The sequence below is a fragment of the Callorhinus ursinus genome, unplaced genomic scaffold, assembly GCF_003265705.2.
Source record: "Callorhinus ursinus isolate GAN/ISIS: 27379988/994484 unplaced genomic scaffold, GSC_fseal_2.0 scaffold16, whole genome shotgun sequence".
NCBI lineage: Eukaryota > Metazoa > Chordata > Mammalia > Carnivora > Otariidae > Callorhinus > Callorhinus ursinus.
This window is the reverse complement of record NW_027397078.1, coordinates 39,933,043-39,941,213: the sequence shown is the minus strand read 5'-3', so window position 1 is coordinate 39,941,213 and position 8,171 is coordinate 39,933,043. Positions and strand designations below refer to the sequence as shown.

The window sequence follows — 8,171 nt, the reverse complement described above, 5'->3', positions numbered from 1 at the left end:
TTAGGTCAGGTAAAAACTGATGAATGTTCTGGCGAATAATGAAATCTGTAACAAGGCTAAAAAAATTGATCTGTGGTGATTATTAGACAAAACGAACACACGGATGGGACAAGAGAAGTTTCTTCATTCCTCTGTATTCAAATGTACCCTTTAAGTGAGAGTTTAATAAGGTCCATTAGTGTTATGTTTATAGACGCCAGGCCATGTATGAATCATACATGCCTGAGAAGAATTTCCCACTTAAAGCTTGTGTTTACACCTGCAGACTTTATTCTTTAAATTATGCCTAAAATGGATTTTACTAAAATGGGTCTCACCAGGGAATGTTATTTAAAAAAAAAAAAAAAAAAGAAGGAAGGAGAGTATCGGCAGAGTAGGAATAACAGAGGTTATGGGAGAGTGTCTTATCCATCGCACCCTAGTCTGGAGAAATTCCTTTGTCATCAATATGTTTAGCTTCAAAATAATCGTACAGACTTAAATTTCAAAGGGGTTTTTTTTTTTTTTTTGGTTTGTTTTTTTTCTGCATCTACCAATTCTAAATCTCTTTCAAGGGAGTTGGCAGACAGAGGCAATTTTCCAGGCGATCAGTTGGCATTTCCCACTTTCATCTGAAGGACGGAATAAAAATACTTGGAATCTATTATGTCATGCTCAAGTGGGTGATCAAAGACCTCTCCCTGGAAATTCCAGTTCTTCTCTTTTATTTCTTCTCACTTTGGGAATTTCAAACCCAATGGATATATTAAGGCACATTATTGGAAATAAACAGATTAAAAGCATTGGCGTTTGGGGGAGGAATCAGGAAGGAGGCAGACAAGGGGAGTCTGTGCGGTTGCGCCTCGGAGAAGGGGAACCGGGATAAGGCAAAGCCCAGTCTGTGGGAAGGAGCTTCCATCCCTGTGTGGGCTGGAGCTGGGTCTCCGGAGAGGTGGCTGTCGGAACACAGGGCTGTTCTGTGCGGGGCTGGCTGCCAGGTTCCCCGAGGAAGGTGCAAAGTAGTCTGGCTGTCACAGAGGGGCGGTCACCAATGGGGCTTTTTATGAGTTGGGTAGGTTCAGTAAATAAAAGCTAACCAAATCTTGTCTTTTGGGGCGCGGGGGCTTGTTTAGTCATGGGAGATGCGGGACGACCATTCCTCGTCATAAAGTAAGATAACATCGAACAGACCAGATTACGAAAACAATGGATCTTGCAACGCGGATCCGTGGTTAACAACAGGCATATCCTTCATACAATATATCGTTAATGAATACTTCGGGGAAACATGTGTCTTGTTTGATAGAAATTCTGATGAGGGCTCTCAGATGGTCAGTTAAAACCCAGCTGTCTAAAACTTAATTTTCCTCGAGTCCTGTTTATGGGAGTTTTGAAGAAAAGTCATGTTGGCTGCTGAAAAGAGAAGGCAAGCTTTTCCTCCAGGTCCTGGTACTTTTCTAAATATATCACATGGAGGGAATTTTTTTTTTTTCAGGCCTAGACAGAGTTTTGATGGGTCAGTTCCTGGTATCTCTTCATCGTGAAAACAGTCTCAAAACTAAAATGAGAATTCTGTTTCTGAAACACATGCTTTGTGTCCAGAAGTTTGTTACACACTTTATATATAATCTCATGTATTGATTTCACTTTCCAAGTGATCCTGCCTGGTATGGATTATTTGTTGTGTTTACAGGAAAGGAATCCCAATGATTTAAAGTCTCTCAACTTCCAGGAAAGGGGTTGAGAATCTCAACACTGTCTATCTTCTTCAAAAGCCAAAGCTCTTTCTGCTTATCTGCCTAAGATGGATTCAGAAGGAGATGCTCAATGAGCCCACAGAATAATGGGCATATGTTTTTCTTCCTGTCTTCCTGTCGACACAAACACAGGATTAGGTTTCAGTGATGGTGGCAGACAAACACGCAGTCTGAAGTCCGAGTTCTCCAACGTGAACACACAACGGAATCACCCCCGTCCTGGGTCCACAAGGCTTCTCTGTAAAGAGACAGATAATGAGAATTTCCAGTCTCAGGGTCCATACAGCCTCGTCATCACTATTCAATGCTGCCGCTGTCATGTTCGAGCCGCCACAGGTAACATGACCTCAGTGCGCATGGTTGTGTCCCAATAAAACCATACTAATTCAGCTAAACTGAATTTCGTTTAGCTCCCAGGTGTTGCAAAGACGACATCTTCTTTGGAGTCTTTGTTTGTTTCCTAACCATTTAAAAATGTGAAGAGGGCTCTTAGTTGGTGGCAATAAAAAGGCAGATGGTGCGTCACGTCCGGCACGCTGGGCTTTGTTTGCAGATCCAAACCCAGAGGGTCTGTTAAGACACAGAAGCTGGTTTCCCCTCCCCGGTTTCTCATTCTGTAGGATGCAGGGTCTTGCTGAGAACCGTACGTCTAACAAGTTCTGTTGTGGACTCCACACTTGGAGGAACAGTCCTCCAGATGGTGGACGGAGATGAAGTCAAAAGTGAGTACTGTAATGTACTCCAAGTCTGGCCCAAAGGAGCGCCGTTGTTTCTGTGGTTATTCTCCTAGGAGCTTGCCTTTGATGGAATGAGTTGCCAACATTTGAAAATCGGTATTATTTGCAGAAAAAAGAAATCAAAGCTTTTCACTGTTCTTCAACACTGTGGAACACATACGTTGATACCGAATACTCCGCCTTATGTCAGAGAACTTGCATTTTAAAAACACCGAACTTGTGTGATGCATGGAGCTATACGCCATATGTACAAGTATGGGGGATAAACCACATATATATGAACACACACACACATATCTATGATAAATATATATTGACATGCGCATTGCTGCTTGTTTTCTACATACAAAAAGGACATTGCCAAGGTCCCACTGAAGCCTAAGGTTGATGCCTAAGAACATGGCCAACAAGTAAGAAAGACAATTGAATACTAGACCTGTCACACCCTAAATTAGATGGCCTCTTGTCTATATATTAAACCTCTCTCCTCTCAAGCACAAAGCAAAACACATATTTTCAGCAGCAACTGCTATATAAGCTTATATAAAAAGTTTCCCTCCCTCCTCGTGTGTGTGCTCAATGAAATATAGAGCAGCAGATTATTTTCTAGAAAGACATATCAAATTTTATAAATTTTGCTTCACTGATAGTCTCATGGTTTAAAAAAAATGCAGCAATAGCTTTTCTAAAAAATGCTTTCCTTTGCAAATCTACCATAATTTGTTTTATTCCCCAATGCATAATTGCATACCAATCAATTTTGATTCTCTGTTCTTCAACAGGCAATATTTGTTTAAATATCTTTGATTTGGTTCTTCAAAGAACAAGCGATGTGTTGAATAGGAGAATCAAAATCACTGTTTTTGATGAAGATCAACCATGCTCTTTTGGATTGCCACTGGAGACAGGTTCAAATGGTAGATGTCAAAGTCATTCCAGAGACTCATTAGTTTCAGCGCTGCTAGGAAAAAAGAAGTTGCAGAAATCAGGTGTTTAAAATGGTACTACAAGTGTCTAGAAAATCAGCATGATTCACAATTATTTTCATCTATATGATGTGATAAAAGTGCACCCAACATACACTGCTTTATAATATAGAGAGATTAATCATGCTGATATTTCTATACACAGACACAGACACACACACACACACACACACACATACACATTACACATATATAAAACATGCCTATCAAGGGGCACCTGGGTGGCTCAGTCGGCTAAGTGTCTGCCTTCGGCTCAGGTCATGATCTCAGGGTCTTGGGATTGAGTCCCATGTCGGGCTCCCTGCTCAGTGGGGAGCCTGCTTCTCCCTCTGCCCTTCACCCTGCCCATGCTCTCTCTCTCTCTCAAATAAATAAATAAAATTAAAAAAAAACTATGCCTATCAGGATTTATATCGATTGCAAAAAAACATAATCCGTAGAAGTATCTATATTCTATATTCAGAGGTGTTCAGCAAGTTATGCAGGGTTGTATTTTTCCTCTTTATGACGTAATTGTGTGTGTGCGTGCATGCATGCGTGCACTGTTTCTCTGCAACCGTGAGCGTTGGTTTCGGGAAGCGGCAGTGGGATGCTCACCTCTCCACCCCCAGCAGTTATGAGGCGCTGAGCTCCTTGAAAACTCAGTGAATGAACACTGATGTTGCAGAGGAGGCAGAACTAGAAGTTACCCAGCGACCATGTGCAACAAACGAACCGAAACTTGCAACAAAGCCTCTTAATCCTGACAGTCTGTCACTTTGATCAGAAAAGAAAGGGGTGGGGGGGGAATCATCTATATAAATATCCTGAATCTTTAAACTGAAGATCATCATCCGGAAAAACACCGAAAATGTGAACCAAAACGCCGTAAATTTTCCAGCGTAATTTATATGTCTATTTAATATGAACATTTTAATTTGTCCCAAACTTTTTTTTATGTTTGAGCAGCTTTTCCCCGTTTCAAGTCGAGCACTTATTTAGACCACATTCTTGGAGGTCCATTTCTTTATGGAGTTGACAGATCAAAAGACATACTCCAGCTTGTCATGGTCCTTAAAAGAGCAGGATACTACTTTGACAAGACGCCAAAGAAGGTAAATGGGACTGACAGTGTTAACATTTAAAATAAAGGGAATTTAAAAAACAGGAAATGAAATAAAATAAAATAAAATAAAATAAAATAAATATAAAATAAAATAAAATAAAATAAAATAAAATAGGGGATGGAGGGCAGACAGTGAAAGATAGGATTACTTGATTACTTTCTGCTGGTTTAGTTAAGAACACCGTCCGCCGGTTTCCATGATTCAATGTTAATTTTTCATTTATCTCATCTTTGGAGGGATTTCTCTTTGTCTATGTGTGGAGACTACAAGTTCTCCCTTTGGTTTTCAGGGCAGTAGATGTTCTTAGGGTACAGAGGCAAATTATTTGCAATGGATTCTTGGTAGGTAACATATTATACTGATGGTTCAGAAGTGGTGAAAACAAAAATTTTTTTAATTCAAATAAACTGAGGTGGAGAAAATCACACTTAAATTCACACTAAGTAATACAGAACAATGCCATATTTTTTGAGGACAAAAGCACTGTCTTGAAAAGGAAACTAAACTTTTGCTTTAGACACATGAATACTGAAAATAACCACGTTGGCTTTCACGCCAGCCTCAGCAAGCAGAGGCCAGATATTTCAGTGTATTATAAGCCCAAGGCCCTCCCAGGCAATGCTGTGGTGCTGTTTTCCTTCTTGGTGCATCTAAACATGCTGCCCAATTTTCACGTTATGTGCGGATCTACACTTAAGAACAATTTTCACATTACTCGCGGATCTACACTTAAGAGTTCCACCAGCTCCCTGAATGTTGCCAGTTTGGATGAGTATCACATGAAAATAAGCACAACGTTCAATTCAGCATGCAAATCGCCACCTCGGTTACTTGACCCTGAGACAGCAAGAACAAAGCCAGTGGCTCGGCAGAATTTATTACATTTAAACTCATTATATTGTCTTCACATTTAATTTTCTTTTGCCAAGAACAGAGACCAGGGAAGCAGACCAGAGAATGACACTGAACCTTTGGAAAATATTGACACTTCTTTTATAGCCTAGGGCATGGTTAATTCTCATAAATGTATCTCATGTTCCTAAAACAAAAAGATTCTTTGTGGCTAGAAAATTCAGTCCACATCTCATGACACATCTTTATTTAGTTGTATTGTTCAAAAGTTAGTGTCTGCTTCTTTTACTTCTTACTATCGAACACTTTGAACTCCTCAATTTTCCCTCAACTAAAATTGCTGATATACAAATTTCTCCCTTCAGTCTATCAGTTGTTTGGTATACTTTGACACTATATTGGGTTGCTTATGTTTTTATAATGGACAAACCTTCTTATTCTGTTATTTTTTTTAACCTAGAATATATAGCATCTTTCTTCATCCCTTTATCATAAATTATGCAATCTAAATTTTATATAGTTGGACAATAAAATTGCTATTTCAAAGCAAAACCTCTTAGGAAGGATGTAAAAAGAATTAAACAAAAAGTACACAAACAAAACAGACAAACTGGACTCTGTCAAAGTAAAAATCTCTTGCTCATCAAAGGATAGCGTTCACAAGCTAAAGAAAGCCATGGGCTGCAAGGATATTTTTGCAATACATATACATAATGAAAGACCTGGATCCAGAATAAAAAATTTAAAAAAAAGTTTTAAAGAAGAATAATGAAAAGCAACCCATTAAGAAGGGGCAAAAGTCTTAGACACTTCAGTACAGAAAGTACACAAATGGACAATAATTACATGAAAAGGTACTTAACAAGATTAGTCATATAGATATGCAAATTAAAACCCCTGAAAGATGACCCTTCCCACCCACTGGAAACCCTGAAATTAAAAAGAATGACAATCACATGTTGGTACTTCATATACTGCTGGTGAAAGTATGAAATGGTTTGTCTGCTTTGGGAAACTAGATATTTTCTTATAAACTCTTATAAACTGCTTTCTTATAAAATCATACTGAGCCATACTTGTATACTTACTATTTACTAAAGAGAAATAATCTCTCTTTTGGTCCATAAAAAGACTTGGGCAAGAATATTCATAGAAAGTTTATAATAACCAAAGTCTATAAATAATCAAAATGCCCATTAGTAGAAGGAATGAACTGTGGTCTATTTATGAAATGGAGCATTACTCAGCATTGAAAAATAGCAGAAGACCGACATGTGAAATAATATGGAGGACTAGATACCATATCGTTGGATGTATATGAAGTTCAAGAAAAGGGAAAACATAATCTATGATTGAAATGAGAAAACTGGTTGTAACAGATGGTGGAGGCTGATTGGCAGAAAGAGAGCTTGTTTAGGGTACTGAAAATGTCCTCCATCTAAATTAGGAAGTTGGTTTCATGAGTATATATATTTATCAAAGTTCATTACACACTTAAGATCTGTGCATTTCACAGTACGTAATTTAAATATTTTTAGACATTTAAAAGTATATAAAATGTAGGGATAGCATATAGAAGTCCATTTGCAGAAAATAAACTGATTTCTCAAATGCATGAAAGCTCATCACCTCACTCAAGTTATTAGAGATCTATTTGAAGAATAAAGAGCAAGATCTAATCATATTCCATTTCAAAATCTCTTAGGTAATTAAAAGGCTGGAAAGATAAGAAAAAGACAAGATCTTCATTATCACCATTCTTATTTGACATCATTTTGTACATTTTATCATAAAACAATGAAACAAGAAAAGGAAGTAATACATATTATTATCAGATATGACATTAACTGATGTTACATATAAGTAAAATCATTATCCACTTAGAAGAACCAAGACAAAAAAATGTCAGCATTAAAAAAGAGTTCAGTAAATGGTCACTTAGAAGAAAAATAATTTTTTAAAAGCTTTCTATAAATAAGTAGTTTTAAAATATGAGGAAAACAATATTTTGCCTATAGCAGCAAGGCCAGAAAATAGTTTAAAATAAACTCACCAGACTGTAATTACATATGTAAAAGTAAAAATAGAAAATCTTAATATTTTTTTAAGATTTTATTTATTTATTTGAGAGAGTGAGAGAAGAGAGTCTGAGTTGGGGTCGGAGCAGAGGGAGGACAAGCAGACTCCAGGCTGAGTGCAGAGCCCAATGTGGGGCTCGAGCCCACGACCCTGAGATCCTGACTCAAACAGAAAAATCAAGAGCCAGATGCTCAACTGACTGAGCCACCCAGATGCCCCAAAAATCTTACTTAATATTAAAGAAGGAAAGCAGAAAAATGACAAATATATCATTTATCCCTCAAAGGAATGTATTCATTTAATTCAGTTCTAACGAAAAATCTCATTTTATACAAATTTGACAAAATTATTTTAAGTTTATAGGGAAGAGTAAGTTGACTAAAATTTTCTTTTTTAGAAGATAATTCTAATTTAGAATTCAGAAGAATTGAAAACTTCTTATGAAGCTACAGCCACATTAAAATGAAATGTTACCAGTTCAGGAATAGATATGTCAACAATGATGGGTAAGACCACAGAAACAGACTCGACTGTTTAGTACATAACATTTCTTATGCATCATGTTAGCAATTTAAATTCACAGAAGAACAGATCCTTCAGTTAAATATGCTGGAATAATTGGTTAACAATTCCAAAATAATTACAAGTAGGTCTCTTCTCATGCTGCAAGGAAAC

The 8,171-nt window shown here is 37.4% G+C and overlaps 1 protein-coding gene across 1 annotated transcript in view; it reads right to left on the bottom strand.

The window, feature by feature from the left end:
* Positions 1–2,825: 2,825 nt before the first annotated feature.
* PUDP (pseudouridine 5'-phosphatase) overlaps positions 2,826–8,171 on the bottom strand; it is a 365,242-nt gene continuing 359,896 nt past the window's right edge. The window contains exon 7 of the transcript XR_012381076.1: positions 2,826–3,431. The gene's annotated coding sequence lies outside the window, so the exon portion shown is untranslated. The remainder of the gene's footprint in view (positions 3,432–8,171) is intronic.